This window comes from Lactuca virosa, chromosome 3 (genome assembly GCF_052849685.1).
Source record: "Lactuca virosa cultivar CGN04683 chromosome 3, Lactuca_virosa_CGN04683_v6, whole genome shotgun sequence".
Lineage (NCBI taxonomy): Eukaryota > Viridiplantae > Streptophyta > Magnoliopsida > Asterales > Asteraceae > Lactuca > Lactuca virosa.
The window spans coordinates 181,133,039-181,150,511 of NC_136428.1; the positions used below are offsets into that span (position 1 = coordinate 181,133,039).

The window sequence follows — 17,473 nt, forward strand, 5'->3', positions numbered from 1 at the left end:
AAATTATGACCATAATTGTGTTTACATAATCTTTCATAGCATATTCTTCATTATAACCAATTATGTGTTTAATTGTGTGACCATGCATAGTTTTACATGAATAAGTTAATTATTGGTAAATTTAGACCTAAATTACTAATACAATATAAATTAGATAGCCAACTTTGATTATCCATAACTGTTAGCTAACCATAAAGAAGAAGTGGATTCGAACTAAACAAGAGTGTTTTTAGTAATTGATTGAAATTGAATTAAGTTCGTCTGATCTTGCGAAATCAGATAAAAACCATCATTTTGTTAGTAATTAGGTTAATTTAGGGATAAATAGATTAATTAGTTAGCACTGTTCCCTGTGATCGACACCCAACTTACCCAACTATTCTATAATTCGATTAGGTACACTGCCTAAGTGCAATTTAGTTAGTAAGGAAGTTAAGTTATAAATATTAAAATTAGGTGTAGCTTCTTGCACGCATCAAGTTTTTGGCGCCGTTGCCGGGGAACGGCTCAGTTAATTATTAGTTTGTTTGCTTTAAATTAATCGATCCTTTTTGTAGGGTAAAACCTGCAAGAAGTTATTTTTCTGTTTCATTTCTTTTTCTGCATTACAGAACTCACGACGTGAGCCTTGTAGCTCACGACGTGAGAACTGAATTTCTTAGTTTTATTTATTTTAGTTTTCTTTCTTAGTTTAGTTTTACATTTTTATTTTGTTTTATTTCATGAGTTCATTACCAGAGGCTCTAATACACCTTTGGTACCACCACTTGAAGATCCAGAGTCAGCCGTTCGCAAAAAGAAAGATAAGAATGTGAAAACGAGCCAAGGAACGAGATGGCGAACATTGAAGAAATGTCCATGGGAGCTTATAAAAAGAGAATCCGAGATGATGTTGGTCCAGGCTTAGTACAACCTGCCATTCCTGCCACTGCACATTCAGGCTAAAGGGACATATCCTTTCTGCACTAAAGGATATCCCATTCTATGGAAAAGATCATGAGGATGCATTCAAGCACTTAGATGAAGTCAACGACATTGCTGATTATTTTAATGTCCCTAATGTTAACAGAGATACCGTCTTGATAAGGATGCTTCCCGTTACTTTAAAGGAGCTGCTAAGGATTGGTTAAAAGCACTTCCACCTGGTACAATCACTACTTGGGCTCAAATGCGTGAGCAGTTTCTAGACCAATTCTGTCCACCATCCAAGATAGCTAAACTCAAGAAGGCAATAGCTAATTTTGAGCAAAACCCGGGGGAATCACTTTACGAAGCATGGGAGCGTTACAAAGGGTTGTTAAGGAATTGTCCTCAACATGACCTTAACATTCAACAAGAAGTGTCCATATTCTATGACGGGGTCAATGTGATGACAAGACAACTCCTTGATTCTCAAGGACCACTTACAAAGAAAAATCCGGCCGAGGTTAAGGAATTAGTTGAAGAATTTGCAAAGCATTCTCATGAATACCACAATCCAAGGAATGAAAGTGTAAAAGGAGTTGGTAGTGCACATTCTGAAGAAATGGATGCTATGATGGCAATGCTCAATAATATGGATAGGAGATTGACCCAAATGGACCAATCAATTCATGCAATTAGAGTTGGTTGTGAACGATGTAATGGTCCACACTTGACTAAAGATTGCCATTTGGATGAATATGGGAACAAGAAGGCTCAAGCTTGCTATTCAAGTGGAGATAAATACGATGAGGAATTGAGAAAACCAAAGAAAGAGTGGCTGCCATACGATGAATACAAGAAGCAGAAGGAAGAGAAATATAAGCAAACAGGCCGAGGCTTCTACCAAAAAGAGCAGCCACCACCGAGAAGAAAGTAGACTTAGAAAACATGTTGACACGATTCATGGAAGCATCCGAGAGAAGACATGATGATACCGATGCAGTGCTAAAGGAACACATGAATATGATGAAAGAACAGCACAAAATGATGATTGACCAGCAAGCTTCATTAAGAAATCATCAAGCATCGATTCAAAGTTTAGAAGTCCAAGTTGGTCAACTCACTACTTTGGTTAATAACAAATTATCTTCACAACTTCCCGAAAAGAAAGCTCAACCTCATGTTATGGCTATTGATACTAAAGAAGAGGAAATCTCTGAGTTTTTAGAGGCACTAGAAGTGGAACCAAAGCAGCCCGATCCAAAGTCGAAGAAGCCGAAGCTCGAAAATGAAGACATTGCTGAAACACCAGAGTCACGTCGTGAGTCTACCATGCTCATGTCGTGGGCCCGGTCTGAACAGAAAAAGTCAGAATCTGTTCCTGCTTATCGACCGCCTTTACCATTCCCGTCTCGAGCTAATCTCAGTCCACTAGAAAGGGAACATCTGGAGTTTATTCAACTAATAAAGGGTATTCCAATTAATACCCCTTTTATCGATTCGCTTTCAAAAATTCCAGCATACGCGAAGCTCCTACAAGATCTTGTAGACACCCGTCAACAGTTGAAGAAGAATTCTAAGGTCATTCTTAGTGAACAAAGCTTAAGAGCTGTATTGGGAGAGTTACCTAAGAAGATGGGAGATCCTGGACGCCTCACTCTTCCATGTGAGTTTGGGAATAATATAAAGATTTATGCTTAAGCCGATTCCGGGGCTAGCATAAATTTAATGCCTTTTTCATTTTATCAGAAGTTGAACATTCAGAAAATGAAGGCTACAAAGATGACAATTCACATGGCCAACCGTTCAGTGACACAACCCCGGGGCATTGTGGAAGATATTCTAGTAAAAGTTGGGAAATTCGTTTTTCCAATAGATTTTGTGGTTCTAGATATGAAAGAAGATCCCGATGTTCCGATTATTCTTGGTCACCCGTTACTAAATACTGCTGGGGCTTTGGTTGATATACGCGAATCCAAGCTCACTTTGAGAGTTGGAGATGATAAGGAAATTTTTGGAATGGAAGATGGATTTCAAGGATATGATGTTAAGGGTGAAGTGTTCAATATTGACGAAGATAATGAACTTGAAGAATTGGAAAAGCTTATGGAAGAAGAAATCAAAACAATTAATCAAGTCAAATGCACTAAACCAAGAGCATCCGTTCCATTTTTCGTTGAAGTCATTACTTATACAAAACCAACATCTTTGATAAGTGAGGAAAGTGATGAGGTGTCAAATGATGAGGACGAGGTTACTTCCAAGGAGACGGTTCCAATGGTGAAGGAAGAGAAGGTCCTTATTGAGCTAAAGAAAAATAAAGAAAAAGTGGAAACAAAAGGGACCAAAAGGAAGTTTGACATAGACGAGGCGAAAGCTAAAAAGGAAAATTCGAAAAAGGCGTACATTAGACGAGTCCAAGCATACAAGAGGCGATGGAAGGAGTAGAAAATCCAGCTGGTGATGGACTCATCTGATGATTCAATGTAGGAGGCACGGAGTCCAACTCAAGACTCCCCAAAAAGAAGCACTTCTCGGGAGGCAACCCGAGTTTGGTTTGCGTTTTCTTTCTTTTTATTTTTAGTTTTTTTTTTTTTTGCATTTTTAGTTTTAGGGAAATAGATCATATCATCTAAATCACTTTATACATAATATAACACTGAGTGTGGGGTCAGTTTAATTAAATGGTAATAATTAATTATAATTTAATTTTTATGAAACAAACGAACTCACGGCGTGAATCATTATGGTTCACGACGTGAGTCTAGTATGAATTACGGATTTCTTTTTAGGCCGGTATATTACCCTATTCATTAGCCTGATAGTAGTTCAGCCCACTTAATCTTTAAATTTAATGGCCCATCTGTATAGCCTAGAATGGACTCACGACGTGAACCCTTTAGAATTCACGACGTGAATCCTGAAACACACGGGACCACAACTTAAAGACAGAATCCATTTGACCTAGTTATTTTTTATCTCCCACGAAGTGAACGTGTTCCCTCTGGTCCCCATCTTCGCAATTACGGCCGACATTCCCTCATTTTCTTTTTGTGCTTACGTGATGCACCATTCTAGGTAATTTAATCATCTTTAGGTTGTTTATTATTAACTTATTTACTAGATTTAGGGGTTAGGGTTTGCATTCCACTTGATTATAAAAATCGATTCCCTAAATCTGTGAATTTCTTGCTGCATGTGTTTGCAATGAGTTTGAAATGGCCTTAGGAGTGAACCCCATTGACATTGTTAACCTAATTTGAGTCCTGATATGTACGATTCCGGTTTCTGCTTAAAAACTCACGACGTGAATCCTAAGGGATTCACGACGTGAATCCTGGGACTTGACAGTTTCTGTTCTGTTTAATTCTAATCTTTTGGGATGTTTTTGTTGGCTGTGTTTTATGATTATTTATGCAGAAATGGCTCCTAGGAGGGAAGTACCAATTGGAGTGGCGGGTTTACATCCGTTCTACAATTTCCCAACAACAATGCCCCGAGAAATTTTGACTCGCTGGAACAACCGTTTGAGGTGGCTTTACAATAGGGGGATTGCAGTTGCACCCACCATAAATTGGACACGTTTGAGGGAAGTTGGACTTGTGGATAGGTTGTCCCCGTTTCTTACAAAGATGTTTTTTGGAGGTGGTTTTTCGTTTACTTGTTCGGGGTGGCTTAATCTTTTCCGCATTCAAGAGAGGGTTTATAAGGAATTCTGTGTGGAATTCTTCTCGACAGTGACATTCCAAGAGAATGTCCAAGACCCTCATTTTCAGCAAGTTTTGGTTTTCCGTCTCGGGGGAGAGTACCACGAATGCATCCTCGTGGAGTTTTCTAGGAGGGTGGGGATTTATAATCCCCAAGATGCAATGACTCCTGAGTTTGGCATGTTCTCGAGGGAGGCAGTCAGAGGTTATGCAGATGGTGCTGATGGGTTTGGTTTCTGGCACAATATTGCATCCGAGATATTCAACACCGGAGTGTCTCCCGAGAGCAGCATTCGGTCCCCTATCGACTAAATACTCCACCGATTTATCACGTTTTCCATCAACCACAGGAGGCATGGGGATAAAGTAACGAAGCAAAATCTGTTCTTCTTGTGGTGTATCTTACAGACGGGAGTGTGTTGCAACATTCCTTACTTTTTGGCACGCTTTCTGGTTGATTCTGCTGCTAGTTCTCATCCTGGAGCCCTATCTGTGGAGCGTAAGTCATTACACGTTTGGCCCGATCATATGGTTTGCTTTTTCCTGATATCACTCGTTCCATGACTTGCATAGATGGGAATGAGTTTAGCATGGGTTATTTGGAGACAATGCGGGTTGTTAGGAACTTTGGATCTCACTGGGGTATTTTGGCATCAAAGGATGAGGGTGGTGAGCAGTCGGGTGATCAACCCAAGCAGCAACCACGACCAAGGCGAAGGAATGTGAGAGGGAGAGGTGAACAAGGACAACCGGTGCACCAACAAGCACCCATTAGAGGACCACATTTTGGGGATGATATGGCCGGATATTTTGATCAGCTTTCACTTAGTGTCAATTGGATTGGCGGGACTGTGGAAAATATGGTAGAACATTTGCATATGGAGCAACCTCCTCACCTTGGGTATCATTACCCAATTTTCCCTAGGTGGAGTGAGTATCGAGGACAAGGGGGAGATGGAGCTGGTACAAGTGGAGCTCATGATGATGATGAGGATGACTGATTTGATGTTTTTATTTAGTTTTTAGTTTCTAGTTTATTTGGTTTTAATTTGTTTGTGAACTTTGAAACACTTGTTGGTTTATTATTATGTTCCTTTTATTTTCTTTTGGTTGTTTGATTACAGCTTGCTAAGGAGTTTTGGGAAGGAAGTAAAGTCGAGTCAAGAGTGGTGTTCGTTTAGACAAGTGTCGTTAGAGTCTAAGAAGTTACGAGTCCAGACCTATAATTTTAACTAAGTGTGGGGTGAGTCAAGAGAGAGGATAAGCATAGAGAAGAGTCATAAAATCATATACTAGCAACGTCTTAATCAATTAAGACCTTTGTTTGAAGTTAAGAGGTGAAGACAAAACAGTTTTCTGTTTGTCCAATACGCACGCCGTGGCTCCTTAAAATTCACGTCGTGAGTCAAGTTTTCACGGGTTTCTACTTTCCACATTTTCTCAATCTCACGAAGTGGTCTTCTTAGAAATCACGACGTGAATCATGTTTTTTCACAAAGATGAAGCCCATTGATGCATTTTACTACATGGGTCTCCACTTTTCTTCTTGGGATTGTTATGAAGATTACTTTGGCTCGGTTTCTTTACCATTTAATGTTGAGTATGTTTTCCCACATTATTTTTCACCATTTGGAGACTTGCACCACTCTTATTGAAGATTGAAGTTTCGAATTGTTGCTTGATGGCTCATTTACATATCTATCGAGTTCAAGTCCAAGTTCCTATTTTGAAGAAGTTCCATATTCGAGATGCTCATTTTCAACCGCGCGTCTGGAGTTCGATCTTGCCACTTCTATCCCAGGGGAGTTTGTTCCTTTTTCTCCCTTTTATTTCTTTTAATTTAGTTTATGCATACAATAAGGGCATTGTATGTAATAAGCGTGGGGTAGGGGCTAGAAAAAGTAAAATTACTAGAAAATTTGGTAAATTTTTGTAACGCCCCATTTCTGGTATGTAATTTAAAAATAGCATCTTCCCTTTTCTTAATCAGTACTCGACAAGTCAAAAGCTCGACTCGTCGAGTAGAGACGGGTTTTTGCACGCAAGTTTAGCCGGCGACTCGACGAGTCTATATTCTTGGACTCGGCGAGTCTGCCAGTCTGGATGAAACCCTAATTCCAAGGGTTTGCACCCTATTTAAACGTCATTATAGCCCCAAACCAGCCTCCTTCACCTCTCAGAGACTTATTCCCGAAACCCTAGCCTCCTTGAAGTGTGTGTGAGTGATATTTCCTTTGTGAAGGAATTTTTGGTGCATTTTGGAGCAAGGAGAAGAAGGAGAAGGTAGAAGAACTCGAGGAAGAAGAAGTAGATCCAGTTATACTCCTCTTTGGCCATCCCTTCTGGTAATAAAGCTTTCATCTTGATTATTGTGCTAATAGATCTAGTTTGTCCCCAGATTGATGGTTTTGAGCTCAAAAACCCCAAATCCCTAGTGATGAAGCTTTGTGATCGATTCATATCTAAGATCTAGCCTCTCTTGAGCTCCAGAAGCTCAAGAAGGCCACCTTTTGGCAGCCATGGCCTTGTTCTAGTCAAGTAACCCCCATAAGAGAAACGTTTGAGTGATATTGCTTCATTGCATCTTAGATACATGTAAAGTTAGCAATTTTACGTGTTCAGATAGTTCCAGAAACTCAGATCTACGAATTGGATGCACTAAAGTTGATTAGAATCGACTGATTGGAATCTGCATGCAAAGGACTCGGCGAGTCGTTCTTCTGACTCGGCGAGTCGGGTCACGAGGCTTAGATTACCGGTTCAGTAGTAGCGAGTCTGTGTAGTGAGTAGAATAAGGACTCAGTGAGTTAAGACTTGGATCTGGAAGCAGACGGACTCGATGAGTTGTTCATACAACTCGGTGAGTCATAGACTGGGCGTGTTCTTCTGTTGAAAGGGAACTCGACGAGTTGTTCATACAACTCGGCGAGTCGGTTGAAGGTTAACTCGATATCAATATAGAAGGAGAACTTGTCGAGTCTTTGCTAAACTCGGCGAGTAGAGTAGGGTGGGGGAATAGAAGGAAGGATAGAGACTCGACGAGTTGTCGGCCCAACTCGCCTAGTCCGTTCAACGGATAGTTGACTTTGACCAGGATGTTGATTTTGACTAGGGGTAAATAGTCATTTTACCCTAAGAACAGTTATCAGTATCTGATTTAGTGTTTATGGGATTGTAGCCGGGGGAGTTCCGGAGCAGCAGTCAGCCAGTTCCTGATTTAGCATCTCAGCAGCCAGCGTTACGAGGTGAGTTTCCTTCCACTAGGAACGGGTCTACGACCACAATGCCAGCCCGTTTAGTTAGCAGTAGTTCCGGAATTCAGTCCGATGCAATAGTTCAGTGTGCTTGATGTCTTTGTGATTCAAGCATGTCATTGTGTTATGTGTTCTGGACTTCGGTCTGATGCAGTATGCAGTATATGTGTTTATGCTAGTAGTTATCATTATGCTATGCTATGTTCAGTCAGTTTCCGGACTTTGGTCCGATGCAGTTTCCGGACTTCGGTCCGATGCAGAGGGCAAGGCCCTGGTTAGTTCCGGACTTTGGTCCGATGCAGTTTCCGGACTACGGTCCGATGCAGAGGGCAAGGCCCTGGTTAGTTCCGGACTTCGGTCCGATGCAGTTTCCGTACTTTGGTCCGATGCAGTTTCCGGACTCAGGTCCGATGCAGTAGGCAAGGCCCAATATGTGCTTATATGTTATTGTATGGTATGTGGTAGTTTGGGGGAGCTCACTAAGCTTTGTTCTTACAATTTCAGTTTTTGGTTCAGGTACTTCCGCAAGTAAAGGGAAGAGCTCGGGTTGATGGCATGGCACACACCACAGTTACAGTTTTATCCTGGGAGTTTGATTCAGACATTTTGATATGATATTGATTTCAGTTTGATTTGATACATTTATTATGGCATTTGGAGACACGCGATGCATAGTTTTGTTATATAACATTTGATGTTGTGGCTTTTAGTAATGTTAAAACAAAAATTTTTGGGTCGTATTTTTGGGATGTTACAATTTTAATATTTTTAATTAGATCTAGTAATAATAATTTGAACTGTAGTTGCTAAGGTTACATGGGGTAATCCGATGAGAGCTCAAATGTTTAGTTGAGCCGATATACGTTATAGTGCATTTCTGGCCTCCTTTATTCTAGTGAAATCATGGGACAAAAACACAACCTCGCTTAGTTTGAGGAATGCAATATGTTTAGCAGCCTGTACTTGAAATGTATCCAGGGAAACTACTACCTTAACCAATAAGGGTTGAAGTTAAGCACCCCTGCTTAAGCATGTAGGTGTTTGAGTGAAAAAAAAAGTGAGTACATGTGAAAAAAAAGAGAGAGAAATTACAAAAAAGAAGTGAAAAAGTCGAAGAATTTTTGGAGCTATAAAAGTATGAAGATCAAAAGATCAAGAATTCTGAAAAAATCACAAGTCAAAGATACCAAAAATCACACAAGAAGGTGGTGAAATCGAAGAAATCAAATAAGAAGTGAAGAATTTAAGAGCTCCGTAGTATGGTATCTTAAAAGTTTTAATTCTCTAGTTTATGTATGCTTGGGTAGCTTTACAAAGATACCTTGAGGTTAAGGAAGTTTTCTGCGGATGGATTCGGAGGGATGCATAAAATGAGCATTGTTCGAAAGAAGTGGGCGCATGTTTATGAGGATTGTGAGTATTTAGAATTTAGGGGGGTTACTTAGGAAACATTTTAGACACAAATGCATGCGTTGAGGTCTTGGCATAATGGATGAGCTGGAATTGGATTGTTCTATGTGATGTTAGTGATGAAGGTTTAAGTCTAAAAATAGCTAAATTTGCTTGCGGGCAAGCAAAGCACAAGTGTGGGGTATTTTGATATTGCCATATTTATACATATTTTAGGCAATATTTATTTACATCTCTATTAATATTTTGGTTATTTGCATAGAATTATGGTACTTATAAGGATAAATTGTTATTTGCAGCCAAAGTAGAAGCGTTTTCGAAGAAAGGGACCAAAATTGACAATAATTGGAACTTTGGAGACTTGAAGGCTTAAAAACAAGAAACCCATGAAATTGTAATATTCACGACGTGAGTAATTTGATGTTCACGACGTGAGTGGAGTGTTCCAGAAGATATGCATCCGGGTGAAAGAGTCCTTGTCGAATACGTAAAACTCACATTCACGACGTGAATCCTTATGGTTCACGACGTGAACTCGGTAAAATCAGATATTATAAATTCTCTTGCTCATTACGACTTAAAAAACTTTTGGCTGGAGAAAAGGGTTTCAGAAGACGAATTTTAGCAGAAGAAAAGTCTTGAAAAAAGGTTTTCAACACCAAAAGAGTAGAGGTTCATAATTAGTTTAATTGTTGATACGTGAACATGTCTTATACATTGATTTGTTTTTGTTTGATTGTTGTTGTGAGCAGCTGAATCTAGCTACTCTTGTTTAGCTAGATGAAGCTTCTGACTTATGGATTAGTTGATTGATAATGGATTTTCTTAGTTGGTAAATTGCTTGTGTTTGATTTGTTACTACCTAGCATGTTAATATTTGTTTCTTTAGTTACTTGAATTCATGTTCTGTGTAGCTTAGTGACCATTAAACTGCATGAACTTCTTTACCTAGTGATTTAGTGAACATTGAATTGCTAGAGCTAGGGTCGACCAAAATCCTAGATAGTAAGTGAAGTAAATAAGTTTAGCTGTGCTAGAGAACATAAATTATGACCATAATTGTGTTTACATAATCTTTCATAGCATATTCTTCATTATAACCAATTATGTGTTTAATTGTGTGACCATGCATAGTTTTACATGAATAAGTTAATTATTGGTAAATTTAGACCTAAATTACTAATACAATATAAATTAGATAGCCAACTTTGATTATCCATAACTGTTAGCTAACCATAAAGAAGAAGTGGATTCGAACTAAACAAGAGTGTTTTTAGTAATTGATTGAAATTGAATTAAGTTCGTCTGATCTTGCGAAATCAGATAAAAACCATCATTTTGTTAGTAATTAGGTTAATTTAGGGATAAATAGATTAATTAGTTAGCACCGTTCCCTGTGATCGACACCCAACTTACCCAACTATTCTATAATTTGATTAGGTACACTGCCTTAGTGCAATTTAATTAGTAAGGAAGTTAGGTTATAAATATTAAAATTAGGTGTAGCTTATTGCACGCATCAGTGACGGAGAAGACCCGTATGTTCACGGAGAGGGCAATGTTTAGCCCATAGTTTGTTTCCGAGCAGGCTCAGATGACTCGTTATTTGAGCATGCTCAAGACTGACATCAGACAGTTTGTTGCTACCTAACGATGTGATACATTACTGGAGTTACAGGAGGCCGCTAGGTGGCGAAAGATTGAGGTTGAGTTGCAGTTGAGAGAGTAGAGGCAGACCCGACGCAGTTGCAGTCGGCGTCGAAGCGGTCCAAGATAGCTGATTCTAGGTCTGGAGGTTAGCGCGGCCGCACTTGTGGGAAGTGTGGGAAGGCTTATTCTGGGGTTTGCCGATCTGGTAGCGAGTGCCACAAATGTGGCAAGGAGGGGCATTATGCGATGGATTGTCGCCAGTCCGCCCCGGTTCCGAGTGTGAGGATATGTTACTATTATGATCAGATTGGCCACGTAAAGGCCAACTGTATGTTGCTCGCTGCCAAGCCGGCGCAGGCTCCCACGCCAGCTACACTGAAGATTATTAACGAGAGCCATGGTAGAGTAGAGCCCCCGAGGGCTCGGGGACGCGCCTTTCAGCTTACAGCCGAGGAGGCCAGGACAACACCCGATGTGGTGGCTGGTATGTTTCTATCTCTTATCTTGTTGATTATATTTTTTTATGCTTATATGTTTGTACCTATGATTAGTTACATTTCTAGTGAACTCCTTGCCTACTTTGGTATTATTTGACTCGGGGGCGAGTCGGTCATTTATCTCACGATCGTTCAGTAGGGAGTTCAGTTTGTCTATAGGAGAGCTAGAGTGCCCGTTGCGAGTTTCCATCGCCAACAAACACGGGATTTCTACTACTTCAGTGTATCGGGATTATATTCTGGAGATCTTCGGGGTATCCTTCCCGATTGACCTGATTCCGATTCCCATGGGGGTTGTGTGTGTGATAGTGGGTATGGACTGACTGAGTCGTTTCGGTGACATGATCGACTGTGAGGGTTAGTGTGTGGTAGTTCGAACCCCAAGTGGGGTATAACTGGTTATCTAAGGTGAGGGCACCAGGTTGGGTTCAGGGTTCTGTTCAGCCGCCATGGCTCGGCAATATATTCAGCACGTGTGTGCGGGTTATTTGGCGTACTGGTGGATACGTAGGTCAGCGATCAGGTTTTGATTTCAGAGGTTCCAATTGTTAGAGAGTTTGCTGATGTGTTTCTGGAGGAGTTTCCTGGAGTGCCTCCGGAGAGGCAGGTTGAGTTCAGGATCGACCTTGTGCCAGGTGCAGTCCCTATTGCCAAGGCATCGTACCGATTGGCACTACCAGAGATGCAGGAGCTGTCATCTCAACTACAGGAACTGCTAGGCAAGCAGTTCATCTGTTCAAGCAGTTCTCCGTGGGGAGCGCCGATTCTCTTCGTCAGGAACAAGGATGGTTCACACCGAATGTGCATTGATTACCGGGAGTTAAACAAATTGATGGTGAAGAACCGTTATCCACTTATACTGATTGATGATCTCTTTGATCAGTTACAGGGAGCATCTTGGTTCTCCAAGATAGACTTGAGGTACGGGTACCATCAGGTCAAAGTGAGGGAGGAGGACATGGAAAAGACCGCTTTCCGAAATCGATATGGACATTATGAGTTCGTAATGATGCCGTTTGGGCTCACCAACGTGCCGACAGTATTTATGGACCTAATGAATCAGATGTGCAAACCGATGCTCGATCGCTCGGTCGTTGTGTTTATAGATGACATCTTGGTGTATTCCAAGACTAGGGAGCAGCATGAGGAGCATCTTTGTGAGCTATTGGGAGTTTTGAGGCGAGAGCGACTTTATGACAAGTTCTCGAAATGTGAGTTTTGGTTGCGAGAGGTTCAGTTCCTTGGAAATCTCGATAAACAGGAGGGGATTTTGGTCGATCCGGCCAAGATCGAGGCGGTTCTGTAGTGGGAGGCTCCGAAATCTCCCTCGGATATCAGGAGCTTCTTGGGATTGGTAGGGTACTACCAGAGATTCATACTGGAATTCTCCAAGATTGCGGTACCCCTCAGTCGTCTGAGGAGAAAGGGGGTGGACTTCTGGTAGGGCCTAGAGCAGCAGACTGCATTTGAGACTCTACGACAGTGACTATGCGAGGCGCCAGTTTTGACACTCCCTGAGGGAGTTGAGGATTTCGTGGTGTTCTGTGATGCATCGATCACCGGATTAGGATCAGTCCTTATGCAGAGAGGACGGGTGATAACCTACGCTTCACGGCAGCTGAAGCCTCATGAGACAAGATATGCCACACACGATCTAGAGTTGGGAGCAGTGGTATTCGCTCTCAAGATTTGGAGACATTATCTCTACGGGGTCCGCTTTACCATATAGATGGACCACAAGAGTTTGAGACACATCATGGACCATCCAAACCTGAACATGAGCTAGCGCAAGTGGCTGGACGTAGTCAAGTATTATGACTACGAGATCCTTTACAATCCGGGTAAAACAAATGTGGTTGCGGATGCCCTGAGCCGCAATTCGGCCGGATCTTCTGTTCCAGCGGCATGTATGAGGATATCAGTGGATTCTCCACTAGTGGGATTGATCAGAGAGGCTCGGGCCAAGGGAGTGCGAGAGGAAAATTGGAAGATTGAGAGGATAAGGGGCGAGATCACCCGGTTTGTTCAGGACAGTCGTGGGTTGTTGACCCACTATAGTCGGGTATGGGTACAGTGTCTGGCGGGATTAGGCAGATCGTGTTGGAGGAGGCTCATAAGTCTTGTTTCTCTATTCAACCAGGGGCCACCAAGATGTAACGGGATCTGAGTTTGAGTTACTGGCGGCCGTGCATGAAGCGAGAGATCGCTTGGTATGTTGAGAGGTGCTTGACCTATAGGATGATCAAGACCGAGCATCATAGGCCGTATTGCAAGCTTTAGCCTCTGAAGATTCGCATGTGGGAATGAGATCAGATCACGATGGAATTTATCACCAAGTTGACGAAGACGGGAAGGGGTTTTGACGCTATTTGGGTCATCGTGGATTTATTGACCAAGAATGCCCATTTTCTGCCCACTCGGGAGAGCTTATCGGCCGAGAAGCTGGCCGACATGTATATCCGCGAGATCGTTGCTCGCCATGGGGTTCTGGTCTCTATCGTTTTAGACTGTGATGTTCAGTTCACCTCCCAATTCCGGCAGAAGTTCCACGAGGAGCTTGGCACGCCGTTGCATTACAATACAACTTATCATCTGCAGAAAGATGGCCAAAGTGAGCGGACCATACAGACCCTTGAGGATATGTTGAGAGCCTACGTCATTAACTACGGTGGGAGCTGGGATTCCCACCTACCCCTTGTAGAGTTCTCCAAGAACAAAAACTATCATTCCGGCATTGCTGCTCCACCTTTCGAGTTGTTGTATGGACGAAGATGTCGTACACCATTCTGTTGGGGTGAGGTTGGTCACAGGGTGATTGGTGGGACCGAGGTAGTTGTACAGATTACTGAGAAAATTCAGCAGATCAGACAGCGGTTGCAGACTACTCAGAGTCGACAGAAAAGTTATGCCGACCGACTTCGATCCGAGTTGGAGTTTCAGGTCCGCTATATAGTATTGCTGAAGGTCTCACCCTGGAAGGGTGTGATCCGCTTTAGGAAGAGGGGAAAGTTGGGCCTCGACACATCGGACCGTTTTGGGTTATTACCAGGTTTGGCAAGGTGGCATATAGACTGGATCTTCCGGAAGAGCTCTGTCAGATTCACAACACTGTCCACGTCTTGCAATTGCGGGAGTCCATATTATATGAGGAGGCAGTAATGTCATTAGATGAAATTCAGGTCGATGAGCGCCTGAATTACATGCAGTGGCCAATGGTCGTTATGGAAAGGAAAGTGAAGGTTCTACGAAACAAGGAGGTACCTTTGGTAAAGGTAGAATGGGAGCATCAGAGAGGATCCAAGTGGACTATGGAGCCGGAGGCCAAGATGCGGGAGCATTATCTAGATTTGTTCACTGCAGCAGACTACGAGGATGAATTCTAGTTTAAGTGGGGGAGAATTTTAACATCTCGACTCCCAGGTATAAATTTAAAGCTGTTAAATTCATATTTTTGGACCTAGTCGAAGAGTTGGCTGCTCCATCTCGTCGTGTAGAAACTGATCAGGCCACATTGTTTCTGGAACCTACTTGACGAGTTGGAGGACCCCCTCGACGACTTGAGGCTGTGCATGAAAACCCTAATTTCTATGGTTTGAGCCCTATTTAAGGGACCTTAAGTCCCCTCACCAGCCTCCCTTACCACCTTCACGTCCAGAAACAAACCCTAATCGAGCTAACCTCTTATTTTGAGTGTCTGTGTGTGTGTGTGAGGCTAAAGAGTGTGTGTTTGGTGCATTTCTTGAAATGACTTGAAGATTGAGAAGTTTGGAACGAGAAGGAGCTTGAAGATCCAACATCTACTTCATTATAGCATTCATTTGAAGGAAAAAAGTCATTACCTTGATCATTTTCTTGTTAGATATATCTATTCAAGAGTATAACGTCATTTCTAACTTATTCTTGAGGCATTTCTGGTATTGTTTTGAAGTGAGGAGTTCAGATCTAGACTCCTCTAGGCCCCCATAGTCATAAATTTATCGACTTTATCAAGCTTTGACCCTTCTCCATGCCCTAAACCTATTATCAAGCTTGGTTTTAGCCTTTTAGCCTCATGAGGTCTTGCATGCATGTAAAGCTGGCAACTTTACATGGTAACTATACCCTAGCAGGCTAGATCTATAGTTTGGAGCCTTGGTTTCGCTTAAAAGAGTCTGAATGAGAAAAGGGTTGAAGGAACTCGACGAGGTGCATAGCCAACTCGATGAGTTGCATAGGGTTTACCCGCCTTCTAGATTCTGAGTGAACTCAGCGAGTGGGTGAGATGACTCGACGAGTTGATTAGGGTTTTCCCGATCTTCTGTACACTGAAGAACTCGACGAATTACTCAGGTAACTCAGCGAGTTGACTCGAGTTTTCGGTTTTTAAGTTCTGAAGGAACTCGACGAGTCAGTAGATGCACTCAACGAGTTGGGTCAACATGGACTGTTGACCTTGACCGTTAACTTTCACTTTGACCAAGGGTTGACCAAGTTTAACTTCTGAGGGTATTTGGTATTTTGAGAATTGATGGAATTGGTTCAATGGTGGTTCTAGGTGTTTGAGTTTGGAGCCATGTTTCGAGAGTTTGATCTTTTCAATTCAGTTCGACATTGTGAGGTGAGTTTTCCTCACTATAGTTAGGGGTCGAAGGCACTAACGCTAGCCCATTTGATCTGATATCCTAGTAGTTGTTGATATGCTGAGTATAAGTTAGTTATGCATGCTACTTTGCTATGCTAGTCTGGTAGGTCTGTAGGACTACCTGTGATACTGTCTGATTATCTGTATGCACATTTAGCTGTTACAATTTCGACATGTTGTGTTATGTTGTGTGGGCAGGGTTGAGGTTGTACTACTCCGTGCGGTAACCAAAAAAACCATGGTGTATGCCAGATATGAGTTGAGGGCCAGGGAGAGCATGCCAGACTCATACTGAGGACTCCTAAGCATGCCAGATGCAAGATGAGGGCCATGGGAGCATGCCAGACTCGCACTGAGGACTGATGATTTAGATTCCAGTCTTAGGACTGAAGGGGCAAGGTAGTCATAAGTTGTGGGCTCGAGAGCAATACAGACTTATGCTGTGGGCTGGGGAGCAAGTCAGATGTGAGTTGTGGGGCTAAAAGGCAAGCCAGACTCATACTCTGGGCTCGGGGGTATTCCAGTCTGTGAAGCTGTGGACCCATTACATGTTGTTATTATGTGTGCTATTTTTTATGTTTCAGTATTTTGGGGGAATTCACTAAGCTTCGGGCTTACAATTTTGGATTTTTTTCAGGTACTTCAGATGATCGCGGGAAGGCGAAGGCTTGATCGTGCACCTCCTCACATTTTATGATTTTGATTTCTGGGATACTCTGATATGAAACTATTTTCAAAAACGTTTTGTAATAAGTAATGATTTTGGATTTTTGAAAAAGTTTAAAATTTTTGTGAAATTTATGGATGTTACATAATTATTGTAAGGCTTGTAATATTTCGTGATGCTTAGGTTTCTATATTGACGATGACATCCCAATGTTTTAATATAAGTAAAATAAATTTCTTCGGAAATGCTTTGATAATAACATTATCATGTTTTTGGTAACAAATTTCGCAATATTATTCTTCAAAAGGGATACTATGATTTTTAAATAAGCATAAACAAATCGGCATTTCCTGGCTGTGAAATTGGGGGTGTCACATAAGCTATCCTCACTTAACATGAAAAAGACTTGGTCTCCTGTTAAGTTACAAACAAAGAATAAGGTATTGTAGAACAACTGGGTATTCAAGTTCAAAGACGAGATTGATGTAAGCAAAAGATACAATGAAGAATTGGTGGTAAAGGGGTTCCAATAAAATAAGGGGTTAATTATAATGAAATATTCTCTTCAGTTTTAAAGATGACCACAATTTGAATGATTCTTGGTATCATGGTTGCATATTATTTGCATCTAAAGACTCTACATGTAAAGACAAAATTCTTGGACGATGATCTTGATGAATATATCTACATGACATGGACATAGGATTTCCAAATTATTTAAAGTTTGATGAATTCATGCTGAGGAAAAAGTACACTAAATATGA

The 17,473-nt window shown here is 41.6% G+C and overlaps 1 non-coding gene across 1 annotated transcript; it reads right to left on the reverse strand.

Moving 5' to 3' along the window:
* Window positions 1–1,216: 1,216 nt before the first annotated feature.
* Window positions 1,217–1,323, reverse strand: LOC145168184 (small nucleolar RNA R71). The gene has a single exon (XR_013741756.1). It is a non-coding gene; the product is annotated as a small nucleolar RNA R71 (small nucleolar RNA).
* Window positions 1,324–17,473: the final 16,150 nt, after the last annotated feature.